Source organism: Crocodylus siamensis, chromosome 5, assembly GCF_052110815.1.
Source record: "Crocodylus siamensis isolate JL-2025a chromosome 5, ASM5211081v1, whole genome shotgun sequence".
NCBI classification, from domain to species: domain Eukaryota; kingdom Metazoa; phylum Chordata; order Crocodylia; family Crocodylidae; genus Crocodylus; species Crocodylus siamensis.
The window spans coordinates 14,040,469-14,053,018 of NC_143399.1; the positions used below are offsets into that span (position 1 = coordinate 14,040,469).

The following is a 12,550-nucleotide window of genomic DNA, read 5'->3' on the forward strand; positions in this document are numbered from 1 at the left end:
GTTTGCGCTAAGGTGTAGCAAACAAATAACCAAACAAAAAGGAGTCATGGATATATTTTTGTGGCTATACCTTTGTGTATAATACAAGCTGGGTAGTACAGATCAGAGATACGCCTGCCTTGGAGTGGCATAACTTTGAGCGGCCTAACAAGGGTTTAGAACTTCCCGGTGTTACTGTGCAGACAATTCAGGTGTTAATGTTAAGAGCTCCAAGAGCCATGCAAAATGACCATGCAATAAGGCCCATAATACTCTAGATCCCAAACAACCTAGATGCAGGCCAGCAGAAGGAACTGAAACCACCTTTATGTCACTGTTGCACAACTGTCAGTCAATGCAGAGAGAGTACATGCCCATTCTTACTCTCCTAGACCTCTCTGCAACACTGAATGTTATCATAGGCGACTAGTGCCTCCTGAGTCGGGGGGGAGGAGGCACCAGATCGCCAACAGGGGAGGGGTCCCCCAGTGGCTGATTGCTGACCAGGGGAGTGGGGGAGGGGGGACTGATTGCCGATCGCTGAGCCTGGAACTACCAATGGCAAAACCAGAAGTGCACGTCTGCCGGCACGTCCGGTTTCGAGGCTGGCACTTCCAGGGAGTTCACGGCTCGTCCCAGGGGGTGCACATGCACCCACATGCACCGCCTACATATTGCCAACAAATGCTGTTGACCATGAGCTATTGCTGTCTAAGCTGAAAACTGATGGCCAGGAACTGCATTAAAATGTTCTGAGTCATTTATGTTTGAGAGCCTCAAACGAGTAGCAAGAGGAAAGCTGAACTCTACCACTAAACTCTTGACAAATGGAATTCCACAAGGATCAATTTCTTTCTGCCGTTCTTCTCAACTTCTGCATGCAGCCCACTGGGTGAACTGTCAGCTGACATGGACTTGAGTGCCAGCCACATGTAGATGACATGCAAATCTTCCATCTGAAACGGCCCCACTACAACCAAGCTAGCTCACTGTTTGGACAAGATCAACTGGGGAATTGATATAGGGGAAGCTGAAATGCAAACTCAATGCAGGTGATGCTGGTATGCAGAGGGCAGAATTATAAGGAGTGCACAATCTCCTTTGGTTTATAGTACATACTCTCAATTCAGTTTACAACCTAGAATTACTGCTGGGACACATCTGCATGGTAGATTTACAATGCAATGGCTGCCTTCTAAATTTGAAACAGCAGACCTTCAGGCAGACTGGTCAGCAAGTAACCAGGATAACTAGCATAGTAACCTACCAGTCCTGTGCATCCCAAGCACAGTGCTGCACAGAAACAGCTAGATTGCTTCCAGTTTAGGAAGAAGCCTGGGCAGAGCAGCACAGCATGCTTGAGGGCATCCGCGCTGAGAACAAGAAGTTTACCATGTAGCCATAGCCCTGGATTGCGCACTGATGTTAAGCTCTCACACAGCATCAAGTTTCTCTTTCCGTCAACTCCAGCTAGCTAGGAGACTCCATCCCATCATGGCAGATAATGACCTGGCATCAGTTATTCACACCTTGGTCACCTCTTGCCTGGACTACAGCCACACAGTATACCTGGGCACGAAGCCTGCAGCACTTAGGAAGTTGAACCAGCACAAAATGCTGCAGCACATCTTCTCAGTGATACAAGCAACCAAGTCTGTTCCCTCCACTCTTCACGTGCAGTTTTACATAAAGTTCCAATTTTTGGTTCTGTGCTTTCAAGGAATGCCATGGTTGGGGCTGTGGATATCTAAAAAAAAATTCCTGAAAGCCCTTTGGTGAAGATGGTGATGGAGAATTTTGCTCTTCTGGCATGATGGACAAAGGCAAATCTCATCTGTCTGGGAGACCGACCTCTCTTAGGGGCAAATCCAAGACTCCAGAGTGAACTCTTTGCTAAACTGGAGCCAGGGTCATCTTAGTTTGTAAACAGGAGTTCTCTCTTTTTCTTATCCCTGGACATTTGTAATTGCTTGATTCTTGCAAAACTCACCTCATTCAGGATGGATGCAAATAAGCAAACAAAAAGGAGTCATGGACACTAGCAAGACCAGGAAGCTTTATTGAAGGGCATTCACATTTTTTTCCTGTAGTCTCCCAGTTCTAATTAGAGCTAATTGCATGATGACTGAGTTTTTCAGAAAAAGTGAAATTACTGTGCTATGCATGGCTTGTTCCAACCAACACAGATTAGAAACCAGCATATTCCACAAGGTTTAGGATCTGAATTTTCCCAGATATTCCCAGAATATAGAGAGTACTTGATCTTGGCCAATTTATCAATGAATAGCATCAGAAAATCTGCAGGCAATCGTCACTCATGGCTGGATCTTAAAAGCTTCTGTTTGTCTCCCAGTGGTAAGAGTTTAAAGTTTTGATTGGTTTATTGGAATATTTCTGATAGAGAAATCAAATATTCTTGTGAGATCACCAAAAGATTGTCAGACACACCACATAAATAACCTTTTGTATAACCTTTGCCAATCAGTTCAGAGCAGAAGCAGAAGTCCCAGCAACAAACAAAAATTCATTTAAAGATGACTTTAAAAAATTATGAAAGTTTGTTTGATAAACAGCACAGAACATACCCTGTCCTAAGTAGTCTTTTAAAAGCCATGCCTTCGAAATAACCATTGCTAATTATTTATCATCTAATGTTTCTGGCTTATGTTTTACAGCCAAGATACCTGTTAGTATATATATAAGCAATGTTTTGTTTTGTTTTTTTGCTCTGCTCTGTCTGGTTAGACAAGCAAGAAAATGAGAAAAAAAAATCCTCATTTAGTTTATAAGCAAGGTCTTCAGCGACAGTTAGTAGTAATTTGATCTCAAAATGTTGATGGTTCCACTATGTTCAGAAAAATAATCTAAAATGTATATGTTGTTCATAGTCGGCCTTTTGACTTTAACCCATTTGTCCAGATTTATCAAAAAAGTTTCTCACAAGATTTCCTGGTTTGATTCTGAAGGTATAGAGCAGGGGCGGGCAATTATTTTGGGCAGAGGGCCGCTTACCGAGTTTAGGCAAGCCATCGAGGACCGCATGACAGCCAGCCAGGGCAGATTAATATTAATTTTCTAAATTTTTTAGGGGTCTCACAGGCCAGATAGAGTGGCCTGGCAGGCCGCATCCGGCCCCGGGCTGCTTTTTGCCCACCCCCGGTATAGAACTACAGGAACTTGAAAAATAATGGTAACAAATACTTGTTATCCCAAAGGGTTCATCAGCCTCAGCCAAGAGCTTGTTCTCCTCTGGCAGTTAAACCTGAACGGATTCTCGCTTGGATATTTCTTACTCTAAAAGTCTTACAGAAAGTGCTTATATTACTTACCTGTATTACAAATTCCACTGGCTTTTCTCTCATTTGCCCATTGACCAGAAAGCCACAAGTGACTTTTCTGTAGCTATAAATGAACACTTATCTATTTGCCCAGCACCTCTGCCGTGTCTGTAGTATACTTCCATGTCATTAACATCCACCTGTATAAACTGGCTCCAGTACAAAACAGTCTCTTTCATGTATAGGTGGCCATACTGTGGGTGCTGAGTCACTATATATAAGTCAGGTTCTTTAATGGACAGTCCAGGCCGATAAGCTGAAGAACATCTGGTGAGATCACTCCTGTGCCACTCTCCACTACATGGATGCCTTTGTTGTTAACCAAGGTAGGGGGAATGCGATCAGTGTGCTCAATATTGAACTCCAGCTGCCCACTTCTATTCATCTGACCATGGGTGAAACTATTTAGAAGGAAGGGAGAGAGGATATAATGTGTTATGGATTAAAACAAAATCCAAGCCCTCTCTGCTGCAAATTAACCCCATGTTGCTGTTCTTCACTGTTGTCAAGTTAACTGTGGTTCAAGGTAGGGTGAAGAGATAGGTCTGTCTGTCACTACAACAGGATCCCATCACTGCTTGGTGTGGCAAATCCACCTGAGCACAGAGGAGGCGCCCACATGAGCAGTGATTGAAGACCCTTTCATCCTGACAGTGAAGTAGCGCCTCCTGATGTCCAGCCTGAACCTACTCTCAGTCAACTTATGGCCGTTGTTTCTTGTTACCCCTGGTAGTGCTTGGGGGAGCAGGGACTCTCCCATTGCCTGCTGGTCCCCCATGGCAAATTTATAGATGGCCACCAGATCCCCACTCAGCCTTCTCTTGTGGAGGCTGAACAGGTTCAGGTCCCATAGCCTCTCCTCGTAGGGTCTGCCCTGCTGTCCCCTGATCATGCGAGTGGCCTCCTCTGGACCCTCTCCACATCCCTCCTGAAGTGCGGTGCCCAGAACTGGACGCAGTACTCCAGCTGCGGCCTGACCAGTGCCGCATGGAGGGGGAGGATCACCTGCTTGGACCTGCTCATGATGCAGAAACTAATCTTAACAGCATAAGTCTTTTTAAGTTCATTAAAGAGCTCCAAACCAAAGAACAGATGGGGCAGGTGAACATGCATTGAAATACAGAGGGGCAAGGGTATTGAGATGTGGATGAGCACTCCACTTGGCTAATCAGATTTTCTCATACCAACTATAAATCACTGCAAACACCAGGACTTAGACATCTAGACATCTTTTGACACCAACCAGCCCCAGCCCCCTCCCAATTTCCAGCGTTTCTACCTATGTTCTTAGCAGAAAATATTACAGCTTCCATCACTTTCACAGTATCTTGCCCTTTAGAGATTTGGGCCAAAATGAAAATTCCAAGTGAGCAAAACATCCAAGCATTTCAGAATTTCTGAGGAAAATAAAGCTGTTTTGGGAAAAGTTCTAAGATGGTGGGTAATAGCTTTTGTCTTCTCGCAAACTCTTTACTAATCCCTAAATCCAGAGCATCCTGGGCAACCACAACTGAGGACCAAAAAAAGTGGAACTTAAACTTTCATCCCAAAATTTTATATTTAAAAAATTTAGAAAGAAGTAGCAGTGTTGTAGCCGTTATGGTCCATGGAATACGTGATAAGAAAGATTTTTTTGTTATTGGAAAAATGACATAGTTGGGAGAGATGTCAGACAAGCTTTCAGATGCACAGAAAACAGTTTAGCTCAAATTAGACAGCAAATAACGTAAGAGGGTAGTGAGATCCTCCCAGGGGCTCCTCAACTTAAACACTTAAGCTCTAAAAGCCCTTGCTCCACCAGCGCCTAAGAAACACTTTTGTCACTTTTGGTCACTTTTGTCTTGAAAGTACCAGCACTCACCTATATTTTACCCCTTCATCAAAAGATCCTTGGTGCCTACAATGATCTTGCTTGTTGCTCCGCTTCACCACTTCTCTGCTTCCTTTGGAAAGACGTAAACACTGGGTACTACTAAAGAGTAGTCCCAGCTCTCAGTAGAGAATTGAGCCCGGCCTCCATCGAGAAGCTATAAGGAAGTGTGAAAACACTTTTCCCCCTTCCCAAACACCCATTTGGAGGTACCTAAAGCGTGGACATTATTTCCCACCCACTATGGTGAGGAGGTTAAAAGGATTACTCCCATCCTGGTAAAACAAATCAGTTAGGCCAACAATATACCTCCTTGCTCTGATGTCAATAGGAGGTTTGCCCGCGTAAAGAATGCTGGATTGGTGCCATAATTCATAAAGCTACTTGAATGGTTAAATGTACTACCCGTATGGCATCTCACTCTTGTAGTGATGCACTTTGAGTGCTGCATTCGGCTTAAATAATATATGGTACTTTTTTTTTTATTTAGCTTCTAAGCCTGTAAAGTGTCCTCAAGTAGATGAAAGATATGGTTGGTCTTCACTTCCTCTTTACAGAAAGCTGCAGAACACAAAGAGCAAAATGACAATATTTACAAATCTAGCCAGTATTAGATACTCTCAGGCCTTCCAAACTAAAAAAGGATCGAGCTGAGATTTTCGTAGGTACGGCTTAGATCGCTGAATACTGCACTTCATGTTCTTAATCACATCTGCTCCAGAGACGAGGCTATGAATAATTAACTATGCCTCCAACATTACAGTCATAGATTCTGGTGGTGGTGACTGGTGGACTGCCATGCGCAGCATAAACCATTTAGGAAACTCTGTTATCCACTTTCCCTTTATATTTGTCTTGCAATCACTTACTGCTTAAAAGGGTAAATCTTTCAGAGCTTTAATTAAAGCATTTAAAATAATTTACACTGAAATTGTATGTGCTCGGGTCTGTCAAAATTGATGCTTTAATAACATGTCATCCCTTTTTTCGATTGCCCTGAAATCTGTTAAAATTACCACTAATCTAATTGGGAACAAAGTTGTCAAATGCACGCAGCTCTGACAGTTTGTCTTTCTGCAAACTGCCGACAGATTGCAAGTTACGCATGTGTTGAGCAGATGGGTAAGTTAAAAGGAACACAAAAAAAAGCAATTTATTAAATCACCTGGAACCAGCAGCTCCATTCCAAAAATAGTGAGAATGAAATATAGCAAGAGCTAGGAGAGTTGGCACTGGAATATGCCAGAAGGTACCAGTTACAAAACAAGATAAACATTTTGAGAAGCCTCAGCTGTGTTGCAGAATAATGAGGAGTTATTTAACCCGATATAGATTATCAGCAGAAATTAATTTAGGGTGCAGGGTTTTTTTAATGATTTTTTAATCCCTATATTTAACTCCTTCATTCCTGAGAGACAGGCATCTCTCACTCTCCCCCTTCCTCTTCCTGGAGCCTTCTACTATATCTGCTTTAAATAGTCAATGGCAATGTGGGAGGAGAGACATACAGATGGTGCCCTCTCCTACAGGTACTCAGCACATAATCTCTTTCATGTGTTCAGCCTCCATTTATTGAGAGGATGCTGAATCCAGCCATGAACATGGAGCTGAGAATACTATTGCAGCAGTACACCTCCAAGCTAAGAGTTTAGATTTTATTTCACATGGAGACAACCTAAAGTTTCGATGCAAGCTCAATACATATGGTAAAATGTCAGGTCTCTCCAAATGCAACAGGTGCCCCTAAACTGCTCAGTGTTGACACTTGTGAGTCACCAAGAAGTGGTCCACTTTTAAGTAAGGTACAGGTAACCCACACTTAGCGTCTTAATTGGTTCCTGAAAAACCGAGCATTAAGTGAAACCAGCATTAAGTGAAACCAGAAGTATTTGACAATCCAAGATGGTGACCGCAAGTGTTTTTAATAACCCAAGAGGGCAACCGTGGGTGTTATAAAAAAAGTCGCTGAGCACCAAGTGGAATTAGGTATCAATTTAAAATGAGTGTTATAGCGAAATAGCGTTAAGCAGTGGCTGCCTGTATACCTAGACTGATTTGTGCCCTCCCCATCTCCCACTGACAGCCACCAGTATTCAGAAGTGCCTAGTCAGAGAGCAGGTCCTAAATGTGCTAAATACCAGGCAGGCGACAGCAAAGTTCCCCACCTCAGAAAGCTTACAGTCTAAATAAAACAGAGGACACAATAAGTGGACAAACCAGATGCACTGGCACAGAGAGTGGGGATAACAAAGGGCTGAATGGCAGATATTGCGGCAAAGCTAAGTTCTAAATAGTGGATCTGAAAAAAGGCATGGCCTGGCTTTAGGAATTTTGACTAGGAGATTGTCCTAAGTGGAGATTCTGCAGACATTTAAAGGATAAGTGAACATGAAGGCAACTGAGCCATTTGGATCCATGTGGTGCCTTCTCTCTACTCAGTCATGTGGTCTTGGAAAAAAGACCTGAAAAGGAACCAGCCAGAAACTCCAGCCAGTAGGGCTCTGCAAAGCGTTGGTCCCTGATTCGATTTGGCGGAGATTCGGCCCAATCTGATGGTTGAATCTCTGAATCTTCCGGTCCACTTCTGAGTCCACCAGGGAGCGTGCGGAGGGCCCCCCGGCATTCCCCTGGCTCAGCAACTGGTGCCTCTTGAATCTGGGGGGCACCCGGGGTCCCACCTCAGCCAACTGCCAAGCCAAGGGAGCACAGGGGGTGGGGGACAGCGCACTCCCCAGCGGACCCAGAAGTGGACTGGACGTACTTCTGGTCCACTTCCGGGTTTGCCACCAAGCACGTGGAGGGTACCGCCACACTCCTATGGGACACTCCATGTGCCTCAGCATCGCAGCAATCACAAGCCGCACTGGTACCTCAAGGTCTGTAGAAAAAACGTTTAAAGCTGTGTCTATGTCCGAATTGCTGAGGCTCTGAATCAGCATCAAATTTGCAGATTTGGATTCAGCTGAATTGAATCAGGGACAGTGATCTGAATCAACTAATCGAATCACGGTCCCTGATTCAGGCCGAATCTGAGTTGAATAGGGCCCGTTTCACACATGCCGACCAACCAGTAGAATCATAGAATCATAGAAGTCGGGTTGGAAGGGACCTTGTAGATCTTCAAGTCCGACCCCCTGCCTGGGCAGGAGAAAAGACTGGACTCAAATGAGTAGGAGCAGCTGCAGGGACCTTCCCATGTTCAGAGAACATCCTGTAGGTTCTGACCAGGTTCCCTCTGCCCTGTGTTGATCAGCTGTTGATACGAGCCATCTACCTTCCTCAGGGTAACTTCACCTCAGCTTCACTCTGCCCATACCCACCTCACCAGATGCCCTCCCCGCCCACAATCTCCTTGCCCTTCATTTTCTTTCCATTTATCTGATCCCCTTCTAAATGCCCTTCCAAATAAAACCAAGGGACTAACATGCCTTTAGCTACCATTTTATTGTTCTTCGTTCTGCCAGTGCAGTACACCCTCCCCTCACCCCATGTCTGGTTTCCACTATAAACTCTCAGGGGAGGACCTGTCTACTACTCTGTGTTTAAAAAGTGCTTAGCAAAATTGGGCGCCAGTTGCTGGCTGGCCTTTCAGCGTCACTGTAGTAATCATAGAGTAAGCAAGATTTATTGGTAAAGAGCAAAAACATACTTGGTAAGAGAGTGGGCATGAGCAATAGTGCAGGGCTCGATGATAAAAGGAGGGCAGAGATGCGACACTTATGCTTTTTGCAGTGGAGGAAGAGGAGCTTGTGGAAGAATATATAGAAAAGATTCATGCGGGCAGAGCAACAATTAAAGAAGATGCAGCATCATTCTGAGTGGGCTTGAGTACCAATGTGCACGGCATGTAGACCACACAAATGGCAACTGGAGGAGTCGAAGCATGTAGGACATGATCAAGAACCCTGGCAATCTGGAAATGTTGGACAGACTACAGTGGCAAGATTCAGATATGACTTAGAAGCAAGGGTCAAGAGAAGAATCAAAGATGATGCCAAAGTATAGGCTTGTGTGACTGTTGTTGTGACTTCACAACAACAGGGAAATGAGGGAGAAGCAAAGGCTTGGTGAGGGGGGAGGGAGGGAAGGTAGAAGAGAGAAATCAAATGCTCAGCGTTGGCCATGTGGAGCTTAATATTGCTGGCTGAGTATCCACAAGCAGATGTCAGAGAGATGGGCCAAGATGTATGACAGGATGGAAGGAAAGGGGTCTTTAATGGCGAGGACAATTTGGGAGTTATCTGTGAAAACAGTATGTAAAGCTGCCATAGCTAAGAGCATGTGGATGGCTTATTGAAGGGGTCCAGAATCGTCTTGTGGTGGGTCAAAAGTAGAATAAATAAAAAACGGGAGCCTTGATAATTTTGGCTAGTGAACTGCAAAACAATTGTCATTCCTAATGACACCAAAATGTTGGCCAACACCAGTATATAGCATTCTGAACCATGGAGACAGCATTTCCATAGCAACAACAATTAATACCTACCTGAGGCTAGAGTGTAATTTGGACTATCCACCCACGAAGCAGAATAGGAACTCCCTATGCAGGCTATCCAAAAGCTGGGTATGTCTTGACAGCCAGATAGAGTGTGTTTCTTCAATCACATCTGTTTAATCAAGTTAACTTAGCACAATTAAGAAGTCCCAATAAAGGCTGGCTAAGACAATACAAACAATTTTGCCCAACACGACTGGAACACAGCCACCCTCTGCTCATCATATGGCCCTTCAGTCCAGGTGTGAATCCTTAGCCTCACTGAATTGAAAGGAAGTTTTGGCAATTAATTCCTTAGGACCAGGATTTCCCTCCCTGGCCCTGGATAGTAAATGGGAAGAGAAGGGAGGAATCTTACCTTTGCTGCCTTTCTAGAGCCAAGTCCTTCACTGGTTAAGGCAATGTGAGGGTGCTGGAGGGCCAAGCCAACAGCAAACAACCTATCCCAGACATAAGGAGGAAGCAGGAGGGGAATTATGTAAGTATTGTCTTTTAGTTCCTGGGTTACTTCTGAGCTGGGGAGCAGCTCATACACCAAACCTAGTCTGGCACTAAGCTTAACGGTGTGCTCCAACACACATTTTCCAGTTTCAAAAGACACTTCAAATTTATGAGGAAGGACTGAGGACCCTGCCCTCCACTTACATTGTGATGGCCAGGGAGCAATCACACAGGAGGTGGGGACCTACACAGAATGTACTACCCTCTAATTACACACGCACACACGCACGCACACCCGCCTGTACAAAGAAATGGCACCAGTTCTTCTGCACAGAACATTCCACATCTGCAAGAAAGAGGCCAAGGAACCAAAAAACTCCACAGAGACTAAATAACATGATGAACACAAAAGAAGCACATGCACGCAAAGCCTAAAGAGAAAGGCATTACAAAATAGAGCCCTAAGAGGAGCTTTATGATCTTTCTTTATAAAACCATCAGCAGTAATCCATTGCAGGCAAGGATGATTGTCTTCCTTGTGGGTCTGAAGATGGCTGACAAGGCCTAGCCAGGCCAGTTTATAAAACCATGGAGCCATTTAGTAAATGCAGCTACAATGATTTAAACCAGCTGACAATCTTTCATCTCAAGTACAAACCAATGGGTAACTATTTTCCATGAACAGCAGATTGATTCCCCTTTATACATCCCCTTTATACACGTGTTTTCCAGGAGGGGAATTATTCTTAAAAAGAATTGCAAATGTGAGGTTAAAAGTGGAATTGGCTGAAAGATGAAATGGACCTTTTGACCTATTTTTCCCTAGAAAGACTGAGAGAAAAGTTGGCTGAAGTTTCTAATATCTGAAGGGTTTCTACCTGTTGAAAGGTGCTGTATGTTTGCGCAGAGCAGAAGACATATGAAATTCCTCTACAATGGCTAAATCTCCTTTTCAAAAAAGGACAAAGAGCTTTATTCTCAACAGTCAAGTGCCCTGAGTATCGCTGCTGAATTCCCTTTCAAAAGGAGTAAATAAGACCACATAAGGTGCCTATACACATGTTCCTATGCCTCTAATTAGAACGCACTAGAGCAGACTCGAGTAATCAAGGTCGATTAATTAACTTGATTAATCAATTGAGTCTGCTGGAGGGTTCTAACCAGAATGCCCCAGCATGCCTCACTGTCATGTCTATTAAGCAACCCGCATTTCAAAATGGCCATGGGAGCACTTTAACTAAAACTCACCCCTAGCCATTTTGAAATGCAGAACACTTAGTACATGTAATGCTATGGCATTTTAATTACAGCAGCTATCCAGGAGCTGTTCTAATTAAAACATGCCCCATCCCCCTTACCCACCCCAGGAACACATGTATAAACACCCGTGGTGTCAGGGTGAAAAAATAAAATATAAATTACATAAATGTCACAATAGATAAGAGCCTGATTCTGAACTCATTTCCAAATCAGGAGTAAAGCAGGAGTTATTACATTAGGCCACGTGTAGATGAAACGAGAGGCATGTGTGCATGACAATTTAAAGCGGGCTAAATGTTTTTGCACTGCTTTAATGGTGTTGGTGTTTGCATGCCTTGGTGGTGTATTGCGTATTAATTCGAGCCACTGTAGGACATTCAGTGGGTAATGCACCTTAAATGAGGAGTTTTCGTTTGCTGCCCCTACAGCCGCGGAGTGAAGCAGCGGGCTCCGTGCAGTACCATGGCTCTGCAGGCAGCCTGGCAGCAGCCCGGGAAGGCAGCTTCACCCAAGACAAGTGGCAAGCCTGATTTCCACCCCCGACCTCCCCTGGAGCCTGCCTGCCTACCTGAGCTGTGTGGGGGCCCGGTGCTTCCCTCAGCAGCTGCAGTGCCCCCCAGGACCACCTGAGCCAGGTGCCTGCAGGCAGGTGCCACCCTGGAGGGGGTGGGCGCCACTGCCATGGAAGGAAGCACCAACTGCCCCCCCCAGCCCAGGGACCACGCCGCCCGCCAGCAGCTCACCCTCCTCTCCCCGCCAGAGAGGCAGGCAACTCAGCAGGGTGTATGTACAATATGGGGGTTTAATCACCCCTAAATGGAAACAGTGTTTTTTTAAAACCCACCACTTCAATTTAGGGCCCCCATTTCATCTACACACACACTTAGTGCCACAATGGGCAAGAGCAAAATCAAAGCTATAATGAAAATGTCTGGTAGGTCCTCAGTCCACAGGATTAACCTCTGTCTCTCTGTTCCTCTGCTTGGTGACAGGCAAAGGTGGCTTGAAGCAACTTTTGTGCTTTAGGAGTCTGATCCCCAGACAAATTAGACTGGGGGAGTCCTCGAGCTAAGCTATACTTGGCTGTTACAGCTCATTAGTAGCCACCTTGCAGCCAAGCACAGCAAGACTCTACCAGTGGGCACAGTGAAACTATGCCTCTTACCT

The 12,550-nt window shown here is 44.8% G+C and overlaps 1 pseudogene across 1 annotated transcript in view; it reads right to left on the minus strand.

Annotated features, from left to right (window-relative positions):
- LOC149863526 (FRAS1-related extracellular matrix protein 1-like) overlaps positions 1 to 12,550 on the minus strand; it is a 155,911-nt pseudogene that overhangs the window by 56,301 nt on the left and 87,060 nt on the right. Inside the window, exons 25-27 of the transcript XR_016442513.1 lie at positions 10,041 to 10,122; positions 5,179 to 9,794; positions 3,309 to 3,718 (exon numbers count right to left, since the gene is read on the minus strand). The product of XR_016442513.1 is annotated as an FRAS1-related extracellular matrix protein 1-like (transcript). The remainder of the gene's footprint in view (positions 1 to 3,308; positions 3,719 to 5,178; positions 9,795 to 10,040; positions 10,123 to 12,550) is intronic.